The sequence below is a fragment of the Cebus imitator genome, unplaced genomic scaffold (genome assembly GCF_001604975.1).
Source record: "Cebus imitator isolate Cc_AM_T3 unplaced genomic scaffold, Cebus_imitator-1.0 Scaffold724, whole genome shotgun sequence".
Lineage (NCBI taxonomy): Eukaryota > Metazoa > Chordata > Mammalia > Primates > Cebidae > Cebus > Cebus imitator.
Window position 1 is genome coordinate 256752 of NW_016108039.1, and position 13579 is coordinate 270330.

Genomic DNA, 13579 nt, shown 5'->3' on the forward strand with positions numbered 1-13579 from the left:
CTGAAATCCAACCATGGTAAGCAAAGAAATGACACGGCCTGAGTCACATTAGCAGGACTGGTGAGCACCGTGGGGAGAAGAGACATGGGCAGGAAGTGAGGGACGGTGTTAGTGCCACACTTCAGGAGTGACAGGTGGCAGGGACTAAGGGGAGAGGAGGATGTGAGGGATGAGTGGGGCTGAGAGGAGGACTGGAGAAGCAGGAGGGGAGGAAAGGGAGAGGAAAGAATTCTAAAGCAGTGCAAGAGCCTAGCGGGGGTTCTTTGCATTCGGTATTTAATACATCTTGTGCGAATGCCTAAAAACTAATGGCCTCCTCATGATTTAAAAAAAAAATGGTTACAACAATACCAAGTGTCCAAATAAAATATGCACACTGCTTAGATGTGCCTCGTTCACCAAAGCAGGCAGCGCTGGAGCGTCGGGGAAGAGCATTGGGACTGCCTGGAGCGCTCGCAATGCCGAGGTGGTGACTACAGGCTCCCGGTTGCGATGTACAGGAACGCACCCTGCTTCTTTGTATTCAGGATATGTTCTGGACTCACACGGGGACACGCCGGCTAGGGAATGAAGATGATTTTAAATGCAACAACCTAGAGTCAAAGATCCAGTCCAGGAAAGTAAAACTTAGGGGCTTTGAGAGTTTAATTGCAATGCTGTTTTCGCACAGGTCTTTTACTGATTGCAATCCTAATCATTCAGGGATTACCAATATTGTGCTACCTGCTGTATTAATAAACGAAAAGGAAACTCGTCTCCATGAGACTATCAGGTGGCTTCAGACAAAACTTCACCAGGTTTAAAGAGAAAACCCCTGTCTACACCTCCACTCCCAGGGCGAGCTCACTCTCTGGCATCAGGTTCTGTGGTGAGTTTCCCTGTACAGGAGTCTAAGCGGAGAGCCACGGAGTGGGAGGCCCCAGTCCCCGACGGGGATTCCAGGACGAGAAGGGAAGGGGAAGGGGCTGGGCGCAGCCTGGGGGCCTCTCCTGGTCTCCACAGACAGATCCTGGGCCAGGCCTCAGGCAAACAGTGAGACAAAGAGGCTCTGTGTAGGAGGAGAGGGATCAGAACAAAGTCCCAGGACCCAGGTGTGGCTCTCAGGGTCTCAGGCCCCGAGGGCTATGTCTGCACCGGGGAGGCGCCGTGTTGGCGGCCCCCACTCCCCTGAGTCTCACTTCTCCCCACCCGTGTCGGCCCCTTCTTCCAGGACACTCTGGATGCGTCCCCAGCTCCCACTCCCATTGGACAATCTGCGTATCCGGGTCCCGGTTCTGAAGTCCCCAGTCATCCCCGGACTCAGGTTCTCCCAGAGGCCGAGGATGGGTCCATGGCGCCCGAACCCTCCTCCTGCTGCTCTCGGGACCGGGCCCTGACGGAGACCTGGGCGGGTGAGTGCGCGGTCGGGAGGGAGACGGCCTCTGCGGGGAGGAGCAAGGGGCCCGCCGGCTGGGCGCAGGACAGGGGAGCCGCGCGGGAGGAGGGTCGGGCGGGTCTCAGCCCCTCCTCGCCCGCAGGCTCCCACTCCGTGAGGTGTTTCCGCACCGCCGCAGGGAGCCCCAGTACCTCGAAATCGGCTACGCGGACGTCACGCAGTTCGTGCGGATGGACAGCGACGCCACGAGCCCGAGGATGCAGCCGCGGGCGCCGGGGGTGGGGGTGGGGGAGCAGGAAGGGAGGGAGCATTGGGACCTGGAGGCTCGGAGGGTCAAGGCCAGGCAGGGACTTTCCGAGGGAACCTTTGGACCCTGCTTCACTGCTACGACCAGAGCGAGGCCCGTGAGTGACCCCGGCCGGGGCTCAGGTCACCACTCCTCCCCCTTCCCGCGACGCCGGGTTCCCTCGAGTCTCAGGTCCGAGATCCACCCCGAGGCAGCGGGAACCCCGACCACCAACTCCGGAGAGCCCCAAGAGCCTTTACCCCGTTCATTTTCAGGGGAATCCAGGACGAGAAGCGAAGGGGAAGGGGCTGCGCGCAGCCTGTGGGTCTCTCCCGGGTTTCCACACACACATGCTTGGCCAGGCCTCAGGCACACAGTGTGACAAAGAGGCTCCAAAGTCCCCGCGGGGTGGGCGGGGCGGGGCTGACCTCGAGGGCGGGGCCAGGGTCTCAGGTTATCCAGTGGGTGATTGGTTGCCACGTGGGGCCCGTGGGGGCCTCCGCCGCGGGTGTGACCAGTATGCCTAGGACGCCAAGAACTGCATCGCCCTGAACAAGGACCTGCGCTCCTGGACCTCAGATCACCCAGTGCAAGTGGGAGGTGGGCCGTTTGGCGGAGAGGACGAGAACCTACTTCCAGATTGAGTGCCTGGAGTGCCTCCACAGATACCTGGAGAACGGGAAGGAGACGCTGCAGCGCGCAGGTCCCAGGGGCACTGGGGAGCCTTTCCCATTTCCCATAGATCTCCCGAGATGGCCTTCCGCGAGGAGGGGAGGAAAATGGGATCACGGAGAATGTCGCCCTCCCTTGAATAGAGAATGACATGAGGTTTCCTGAGATTCCTCTGAGGGCTCCCTCTGCTCTCTAGGACAATTAAGGGATGGCGTCTCTCAGGAAATGGAGGGGAAGGCAGTCCCTGGAATACTGATCTGGGGTTCCCTTTGAACCCTGCAGCAGTCTTGAGCTTTGTGACTTTTTTCCTGAGGCCTTGTTCTTTGCCTCACACTCAGTGTGTTTGAAGGTCTGATTCCAGCTTTTCTGAGTCCCTCGACCTCCACTCAGATTAGGACCAGAAGTCGCTGTTCCTCCCTCAGAGACTAGCACTTTCCAAGGAATAGGAGATTATCCCAGGGGCCTGTGTCCAGGCTGGTGTCTGGATTCTGTGCTTTCTTCTCCACCCCAGGTGTCCTGTCCATTCTCGGGATGGTCACAAGGGCGCTGCTGGGGTGTCCCATGAGAGATGTGAAGTACCTGACCTGGCAGCGGGATGGGGAGGACCAAACTCAGGACACGGAGCTTGTGGAGACCAGGCCAGCAGGGGATGGACCCTTCCAGAAGTGGGAAGCTGTGGTGGTGCCTTCTGGAGAAGAGCAGAGATACACATGCCATGTGCAGCACGAGGGGCTGCCGGAGCCCCCCAACCTGAGGTGAGGTAAGGAGGGGGATGAGGGTCTCGAATCTTCTCAGGGAAAGCAGAAGCACTTCTGGAGCCTTCCAGCAGGGTCAGGGCTGAGGACTGGGCCCACGGACCCTCACCTATCCCTTCTTTTCCAGCACCATCTCCCCAGCCCACCATCCCCATCATGGGCATCAGTGCTGGCCTGGCTGTCCCAGGAACTCTGGTCCCTGGAGTTGTGGTTGCTGCTTTGATGTGGAGGAGGAAGAACTCAGATAGAGAAGGGGTGAGGGGTGGGGTCTGGGTTTTCTTGTCCCACGGTGGTTTCAAGCCCCAGTAGAAGCGTCCCCTGCCTGGTTACTGGGAAGCACCATCCACACATGGGCCGACCCAGCTTGGGGCCCTGTGTGCCAGCACTTGGTCTTTTGTGAAGCACATGTGACAATGAAGGACAGATCCATCACCTTGGTGATTGTGGTGTTGGGGTCTTGATTTCAGCATTCATGAGTCAGGGGAAGGTCCCTGCTAAGGACAGGCCTCAGGAGGGTAGGTGGTGCAGGACACACACCTGCTTTCCTTATGTTTTCTGATCCTGCCTGGGTTCTGAGTCATAATTCTGGAAACTTCTCTGGGGTCCAAGACTAGGAGGCTCCTCTAAGATCTCATGGCCCTACCTCCTCCCTATACCCTCACAGGACATTTTCTTCCCACAAGTGGAAAAAGAGAGAGTTAATCTCAGGTTGTGTATAAGTGGTGGGGGCAGGCGTGTGGAGGAGCTCACCCCCACCATAATTCCTCCTGTCCCACATGTCCTGCAGGCTCTGACGGGGTCCTGTGTTTGTTCCACTTCAGGCAGCAACAGTGCCCAGGACTCTGACATGTCTCTCATGACTTCTAAAGGTGAGACTCTGGGGATCTGAAGTGGGCAGGGTTAGGGGCAGCGGGGAGAGGACTGGGTAAGGGGGATTCTTTGATTGGGACATTTCTAGTGTGTGGCTGTTCAGAGTGTCATCACTTACCATGACTGACTTGAATTTCTTCATTGTTTTCTGTAGCCTGAGACAGCTGCCTTGTGTGGGACGGAGATACAGGATTTCTTCACACCTCCCCTTTGTGACTTCAAGAGCCTCTGGCATCTCTTTCTGCAAAGGCATCTGAATGTGTCTGCGTCCCTGTTAGCATGATGTGAAGAGGTGTCCACCGTGACCCCTGTCCCCACGCTGACCTGTGCTCCTCCCCAGTCATCTTTCCTGTTCTAGAGACTCAGGACTGGGTGACTCCATCTCTTTCTCAACTTCATGGTGCACTGAGCTGCAGCCTCTTACTTCCCTACTGAAAATAAGAACCTGAATATAAATTTGTTTTCTCAAATATTTGCCATGAGAGGTTGATGGGTTAATTAAATAAGTCAATTCCTAAAATTTGAGTGAGGAAATAAAGACCTGAGAACCTCCCAGAATCCACATGTTCACTGTGCCAAGTCTGTTGCAGGTGGGGGTGGAGAAGGCTGTGAGGAGCCGAGCGTGGACGGGGCCTGTGCCCAGTTGTGGTTCAGTCCATCATGGGCTTCATGTGGTCAGTCTTCAGCTGGGTTAGCTTCATGGCTCCACTGTCCTTGTCCCTTCAGTGGAAACTTGTCCAGCTGGAGCTGTGACCACATAGGGTCAGACATCGCCCAGGGCCTCCCCTGCACACAGGAGTCTCTGTGCTTTCTGAGACAAATGTTCAGACCCATTCAACTCCTGCCCTTCTTCCAGGGCTCCTCTTCTGCTCTGCTCTCTTGCCCTCTCTCCCTGCCCTGGTTCCAGTGATCTTGGTGCTGGCTCCAATACCCAACTCATGAATCTAATCAGAGTCTAATTTAGATTTAGATTTGTTTGAGAAATTGGGCCCATCCACGAGGACTGTTCTTTCCTGAGGAGAGAAGGCTGATGGTGTGCTGCAGTGTTGGAGGGAGGGTTGGTGTCGGAGGAGACATGGGGGAAGGAGGACGCACAGACAGTCCTGCTGAGAAAAGCACAGGTGGCCTCGAGGTCATTGTGAGGGGACCTTGTTATATATCTGCCACAAAATGGCATTTAGAACAGGGAGGTCCCCTGCAGTGATCACTCATTCAACTGTCCTTGGTTGTCAGTCAGACACAGGACAGAATGGTTCTGCATCTGGTGAACATCATTGAAGTCAAATGAGAAAAATCTTTTACCTTGTGGAGCATGTGTTCCAGTGGGAAGAGGCAGATGATGGATACACTGTAATCACAGCAAAGAAGAAAGTGCTAGAAGGTGGTGAGTGCTGTGAGGCAGGCGATCCAGGGTGTGGGGAGTGGGGACAGGGAAGGCAGCTGTTGTACTGGGCGGACAGAGTGTGCCACGTTGCAAAGGTGACCTTTGAGGAAAGAGTTGGCCACGAGGATGTCTGGGGAAGTCCTTTCCCCACAGGGGAGACTCCAGTTCCAATGCACCAGGGCAGGAGAGTGTCTGTGTTCCCAGAAGAGGAAGAAGCCCAGGAGGGCTGGACAGAGAGAAACTGAGGTGAGGGCAGAGGGACAGCCAGAGCAGGTGGGCCTGCAGGGAGTGGGGATGCATCTGACATTTGCTCTGAGTGAGCTGGGGCAGTAGAGGACAGCTTTGAGCAGAAGAGGCACATGGTACAACTTCTTTAAACGATCTCTGACTGCTATGCTAAGAACAAAACTGAGAGGTGAGGAACAAGAGAGGCAGGAGGGAAAATAGGAAGTGAGTGTAGTATTCCAGGCTGGAGATGTCATTACCTTGACTGGGGTGTGAGCAGGGGAAATAGTGAGCCGTGAGGGGATTCTGGATGCATTTTAAGATGGACCAACAGCACTTGGCAATGGATTGTATCAGTGGTGAGAGGAAGATGAATCAAGGACACTCATCGTTGTAAAAGGGGTGAGTAGACAGAAGGGTGGAGCTGCTGTCAGTGGACATGGGGAGGCTCTGGCAGGAGGAGATGGAGGAGGGGACATCCCAGACACTCAGTGGAGGAAATATCTGCTAGGAACGCAGGTGAGAGAGCTCGCATGTCAGTTGGACAGACAATTCCAGAGGTTAGGGGAAAGGAGAAATATACTGGGCTGGAGAAATAGATTTAGAAGGTGACACCACATAAATGATACTTAAAACCTCAAGCATGGATGAGGGCACCAAAGGAGTAATCCGCTGTGGAAAAGAATGAGTGCAAGGACTGAACCCTGGACCTCCAGTTCTAAGGGATCCCATCAGACCGCACCCAGAGCAGACTGCATAGTTCTGACCCCACGTCCAGAGGACACTTAGACAAGGGATTTCCTTGTGCACAGGAATCACCTGGAAGTGGTGCTGAGATCCAGGAAATCAGTAGCCGAGTAAGAGATTCTGGATTTATGGCAAGGCTGGAGCTCATGTTACTGGTCTCCAGATCCAGAACACCAGGCTCCCACTTGTCTAGAATTAGCCTCACTTGTAGCACTTGTTATGTAAGTGATTCCTTGGCCTTGTGCAGAATACGCTGAGACAGGTGTTCTGGGAAGCTGCCTGAGTATTTTCTTTCTTTCTTTCCTTTTTCTGGAATAAATGTGGTATTTTATTTTCTGGATTACAAAGTGAACAAATACTTAGATACTATTATTTCTTTACCCAATGCTTTTGATTTCTAAGCACTTTTATTTTAAAAAAAATGTGAATTATACAATCCCCACCTACACATGCACATGGACACGCGCACGCACACGCACATGCACATTAAATACAACTTTGCCATGACAGCTCAGCATACTTCACAATTCTTAACACTATTCTATGTGGAATACAAAATGCCTTTTTACCTGAATTAGCATGCATTAAAAATTTTAGTATATGTGAAAATAAAAATTATAAATCAGTAGGAAAAATGTTAAGGTAGAAGCATCAGCAGTCAGCTAGGTTAGTAGAGATGTTGTCTGCATTTATTTTCTACCTTTATAAAACGAGGACGTACTAACAGTCTTAGGTAAATGGTAAAGTAACATATTTTTGCCCCGATGCCTTTGTCACAGGCCATGAGATAACTGCTATGTGTTTAGTCTCAATTTCCTGTTTGCAAGGAAACATTAATTTAGTTTTCTACTCAGTATACAATTAGGTTGTAGGGATATAGACATCTCATTTGAGTGATCTGAATTTTTCATCTTTATATCTAAAAACTAACCTGAAAATAGTAGAAGCAGAAAACACTGATTTAAAATGCTACTGTAATAAAAATATTTATAAACATTTCAGTATTTTAAAGTATATTCCTTTAACTTCAAGAATCTTGAATTTCCTTGCTAAAAGGATTTTTTTCCTCAAAGATTCCTTTTAGACTTACTTGGTGTTCAAGATCTCCAATTATAAATGTAGTCTCTCATCGCCACAGTCTGTAAAGATGGTTTCCCAAGTAACGGTATTTCACCAAGTTGCTCCAGAGTCTTAGGGTGAACAACCTCCGTATCAATTACTTTGTCCACTGGCAGGCAGATGTTAAATATAGCAGTTGGTTCATGTGGATATAGTAGCGCAGAGAAATGCCCGCTCTGTGAAGATCTGAGCAGCATGGTCAGTGAATGCAGGCAATGAGGCATGATAGGACCTGTAATCTCCAAACTAAATTGGTCTCTGTATCCAGAAAGAGCTTGTGTCTTCACATTTACACTTCATGCCTTGAGCATTTGCATTGTGGCACCTTGGAAAGCAACAGGGGGTAAGAGCGTTGGAGGAAGTCCTGTCTGTGGACCTGAGGTAACAACTAAACTCTTACAGTTGATCCAAACAAAATTGAGCAATGTAAAGGTGTTGATTCCATTCACCAACACAACAGACTCAGGTCTGTGATCCATTTGTACTTCATGTTTCTCTTTACGAAGCTTGATAGAAAGTATGTCTGGCTATTTAATTTCATCTTGCACTCCCATCTCTTCCAGCCAGGAAAAACTTTCCTCTTCATCCTTATCACTGATGGCTTGCTCCTCCCCATATCCCAAGCTTGTTCCCGATACTGTCTCCTTTTTGTGGCCACTTTCTTTTATTAAAGGCAGAGAAAATTCAATACCTTTATTTCTCATAGCTTCTCTGAAACCTCGAGTTGTAGGAGATACAAGAGCTGTGATTAAGTCATTTCGAGCTAATCCTGCTGCTCAAACAGGACAGTAAACTGATAGGTACAAACGTAGAAATAGGGGCAAAGTTTTGTCTTCAGCAGATTATATAGAGAAGCAAAGCTCACAGACCAGTCACTCATTAAAACATGTTGCAGGGTTGCATCATTTGACCAAGGACTTGTCTTTCCAGTCATTTTTCTCTCAGCTCCAATACGAGGGAACAGTGGTAGCCAAGACAAAGCAGGGTGGAGCCAATAGACAAGGCTCTGCTGGAAGGTACAACGGAGCTCGGTGGAGAGTTTGGGATCTTGTATGCTTTTAGACAATGTAACTTCTATTGCTCAGCAATGCTGGACAAGACCTTGAGCCTCTTCCGTGCTTTCAAATGATCTGCCCAGGTAAAGTGTTCAGAAGAGGTGAAAATGTGTCGGGTTTTAATACTCCAGTCCACAGGTAACTTAGTACTTTTTGAGGATGGAATATCAGACTCGGAGAATGATACATGTGGAGTCTGGGGTAATTCAGTAACAATTGTTCTTTCAGGAAACTTCTCTTCCCATAGCACATCGTTTTCTTGTTTAGAATCTAAAAACTGGCCCAGCGCCTCCGGCTGGTCACTGGCAGGCCCGTCTGGGGGCTCCGCAGCGACCTGTGGTCGGTTGTCCAGCTGGGCGAAGGGGTTCCCCCAGGCCGCTGCCCCTCGCGGCAGGGAAAGGGGCAGCCCAGCTGTGGCAGCTCACAGGGCGTGGAGGCAGCATCACCACAGCTCTGGGGCCTTTTCCATGGGAGCTGCACTACCTCGGGTGGCTTTTGGAAGTCTGGTGAGTAGCCAGGCAGGGAAAGGGCAGTGAGGAGAGGCGGAGGACTCGCTGCCTCAGTATTTTCTAATCCCCCCACCAGCAATCCTGTTGCTCAACCAGATTGGGAACCACGGAGATCAGAGATCAGAGTGCCCAGGGTGGATGGACCGGGTGGGTTTTCAAACCTCGTTTAAAAGAGTATTCTTAGGCCGGGTGTGGTGGCTCACGCCTATAATCCCAGCACTTTGGGAGGCCCAGAGGGGTGGATCACGAGGTCAAGAGATTGAGACCACCCTGGTCAACATGGTGAAACCCCATCTCTACTAAAAATACAAAAATTAGCTGGGCATGGTGGCATACCCAGTAACCTGTAGTCCCAGCTACTCAGGAGGCTGAGGCAGGAGAATCGCCTGAACCCAGGAGACGGAGGTTGTGGTGAGCCGAAATCGCGCCTTTGCACTCCAGCCTGGGTAACAAGAGCAAAACTCCGTCTCAAAAAAAAAAAAAAAAAAAAAAAAAAAAAAAAGATTAAAAGGGCATTCTTCTCCTAGAAAGAAAAGGGAGGACGTACATCATCTCACAATTATGAGATGTGAGGTTCCCTGTTGTTCTCTCCACCATGGGGCAGAGGCCAGGTGGACAATTGAGGGTGCGGCTCTCACACAAAGAACACCTCTCAGTGTTGCTCTCTGACACTGCTCCACAGACTGATTTCTCACTCACTTCTTGGAGCAAACTATGAAAAACACGTTTCTGTAATTTACACATAAACCAGTTTATCTGGTGTTGGGGGCTAATTTTACTGGGGGGAAGACCACAGAACCAGGCTAGAAACTACACATCCAGGAACAGAATCCACAGCCCACCCTAGATCATGTTCCACCTAGGGACACCTGCCCCTACTGCACAGAGGCCACAGCTCAGACCTCCGACATCCTGGTGCTGGACACTGGACACTGAGGTGAGGTCAGATGTCACTGCTGCATCTGGAAACTGGAGATCACCACTGCCGCTCAGCCATCTTTACTACAAAGCATTCTACACAGTCCAGGTTCTCTGTGCCACCTCATTCTGGCTCGAAATCTGTCGGTGATATAGGAGTTAAGAAAACATTATTTAGGCAGATAGTGAGACTACAGAAGTCCTCAGTAAAGCTTTCCTTTTAATGAAATGCAGCCCCCAAACATTCTCTTTTCTAACAAAGAGCAGCCTGTAAAATTACTACATTTAATCAGAGAGATAGACTCCAATACAATAATAGTGGGGACTTTCAACTTCCAAACCTCAGCATTAAGACAGGTCATCTACACAGAAAATCAAGAAAGAGCGGGACTTAAACTGAACTTTAGACCAAATAAAGCTGACAGATATTTACAGTGCATTATATCTAACACTACAGAATATATACTCTTTTCATAAACACAAGGAATGTTTTCACATTTTCCGGCAGAGGGCCTGTGTTAAGCCATAAAACAAGTTTCAATAAATTTTCAAAAACTGAAATCATATCAAATATCTTCTCTGGACACAATGGAATAAAACTAGAAATATAACTAAGAGAAACTGGCAACTAGACAAATACATGGAAATTAAACAACATGCTTCTTATTAAACAACAAATTAAACAACATGTTGACTCAATGAATAATCTTTGAGTCAACAGAGAAATTCAGATGGAAATCAAAAAGTTTCTTGAAACAAATAAAAATGGAAACACAACATACCAAAACCTGTGGGATACAGCTAGACAGGGCTAAAGGGAAGATTATAGCAATAAATGCCTACCTAAGAAAAGCAGAAACATTGCAAATTAACAGTATAACAATGAACCTCAAGGAACCAGAAAAGCAAGAATAAACCACATCCAAAATTAGCAGAAAAAAATGCAGATCAAAGCAGAACTAAACAAACTTTTAAAAACCATGTAAATAATTAGCAAACTGAAAAGCTGATTCCTTCAAAAGATAAACGAAGGTGATAGACCATTAGCTAGACAAACCAAGAAAAAAAGAGAAGTCTCAAGCAAAATCAGAAAAAAAGGGAAAACATTACAAGTGATACCACAAAAATACAAAAGAACAATTCTGTACTGACAAACTGGAAAATCTGGAGTGTATGAATAAATTCCTGGAAACATACAACCTAGCAAGATTAAGTTAGGAGGAAATAGAAACTCAAAGCCCTTGCATACATGAAGTGTTCTCACAGTGGTCCAGTGGGCCCTGACCCCCCCCGCCCACATTATTAATTCCTCAGTGCTGCTTTGTGTAATTGAAATAAACCTACTCAGCAACAGGCAGAATCTGCAAATCAGTTCTTTTTTTAAACTTTTATTTTCCTTGCAGGGGTACAGTACAGGCTGTTCTAAAGGTAAACTTGTGTTGTGGGAGTTTGTTGCACAGATTAATCACCCAAGTTTTAATAACCCATTAGTTATTTTTCTGATCCTCTCCCTCCTCCCACTTTCTATCTTCTGAAAGGGCCCAGTGTGTGTTGTTCCCCTTTATGTCTCTATGTGTTCTCATCATTTAGCTCCTACTTATAAGTGAGAACATGCAATATTTCGTTTTCTCTTCCTGCATTAGTTGGCTAAAGGTAATGGTTTCCAGCTCCATCCATGTCCCTGCAAAGGACATGATCTCATTCCTTTTTCTGGCTACATAGTATTCTATGGTATCTATGTTCCACATTGTCTCTGTCCAGTCTATCACTGATGGGCATTTCAGTTGATTCCATGTCTTTGCTATTGTGAATGTTGCTGTAATGAACATATGTGTGCATAAGTCTTTATAATAGAATGATTTGTGTTCTTTTACATCTAATAATATTTCTATCTTTAGGTCTTTAAGAAATCACCACACTGTCTTCCACAATGGCTGACCTAATTTGCATTCCCACCAACAATGTATAAGTGTTTCTTTTTCTTTACAACCTTGCCCGCATCTGTTATTTTTTGACATTTTAATAATCACCATTCTGCCTGGTGTGAGATGGTACCTCATCATGGTTTTGATTTGCATTTCTCTATTAATCAGTGGTGTTGAGCTTTTTTTCATATGTTTGTTGGCTGCATGTATGTACTCTTTTAAGAAGTGTCTGTTCATACACTTTGCCCACTTTTAAATGGAGTGGTTTTGTTTTTTCTTGTAAATTTGTTTAAGTTTCTTATAGCTGTTAGATATTAGACTTTCATCAGATACATAGTTTGTGGAAAGTTTTTCCCCATTCTGTAGGTTGTCTGTTTGCTCTGTTGATAGTTTCTTTGGCTGTGCAGAAGCTCTTTAGTTGAATTAGATCCCATTTGTCAGTTTTGATTTTGTTGCACTTGCTTTTGACATCTTTGTCATTAAATTGTTGTTCATGCCTATTTCCTGAATGGTACTGACTGGTTGTCTTCCAGGGTTTTTATAGTTTTGGGTTTCACATTTAAGTCTTTAATCCATCTTGAGGTAATTTCTGTATATAGTGTAAGGAAAAGTTTCAAATAAAAATCTTCTGCATATGGCTAGCCAGTTATTCCAGCACCATATATAAATAGGAATCCTTTCCCCATTCCTTGTTTTCATCAGGTTTGTCAAAGACCATAGTTGTAGGTGTGTGGTCTTATTTCTGGGTTCTCTATTCTGTTCCATGGTCTATGTGTCTGTTTTTGTGCCAGTACCATGCCATTTTTCTTAAAATCAATTAGATTACATGTGGATAATATGATTGACAGTGTAGAATTATCACTCCCAGAACACTCCCCACCCCAAATAGATTCATTATCAGCATTATTAAGGCTTAAAATCAATTTGATTTACATGTACCAGTAAGAAATGGGTAGAAAAGCCTAGTACTGTGGCTCATGCCTGTAATCCCAGCACTTTGGGAGGCCGAGGTGGGCGGATCACAAGTCAGGAGTTCGATACCAGTCTGCCCAACATAGTGAAACTCTGTCTCCACTAAAAAAAAAATACAAAACTTAGCTGGTGTGATGGCGCATGCCTGTAGTCACAGCTACTTGGGAGGATGAGGCAGGAGAATTGCTTGAACTTGGGAGGCAAAGGTTGCAGTGAGCTGAGACCATGCCACTGCACCCCAGCCTGGTGACAGAGCAAGACTCCATCTCAAAGTCTCAAAAAAAAAATGGGGTAGAAAATAGTGTTTTGAAAAGATAGCCAAAATATAAAGTACTTAGAAATCAATCTAACAAAAATTAGGTAAAGCTTTGTAGAGAAAATTATACAATCTTTGGAAAGCATCAAAAAATATTGAAACAGCATGTTCAGAGATCTTAGCATTCAATATCATAAAGATATCAGTTCTCTCCAAACTGATCTATAGCATCAATAAAATTACAACCCAAATCACAGAACCCTATTATGATTTGGATTATAATTTCATGTATACATATATAATCCCAGCATTTTGGGAGGCTGAGGAGGGTGGATCACCTGAGGTAGGAAATTCAAGACCAGCCTGATCAATGCGGAGAAACCCATCCCTACTAAAAGTACAAAATTAGCTGGGTGTAGTAGCACATAGCTGTAATCCCAGCTACTCAGGAGGGATTATATCACTTGATATATATATGTGGAGGTTGCAGTGAGCCAAGATCACACCACTG

At 47.4% G+C, this 13579-nt stretch overlaps 2 pseudogenes; one reads left to right on the forward strand and one right to left on the reverse strand.

Annotated features, from left to right (window-relative positions):
• Positions 1-759: 759 nt before the first annotated feature.
• Positions 760-4246, forward strand: LOC108296558 (annotated as a pseudogene).
• A 3165-nt stretch (positions 4247-7411) lies between these two features.
• LOC108296567 lies at positions 7412-9594 on the reverse strand (annotated as a pseudogene).
• Positions 9595-13579: the final 3985 nt, after the last annotated feature.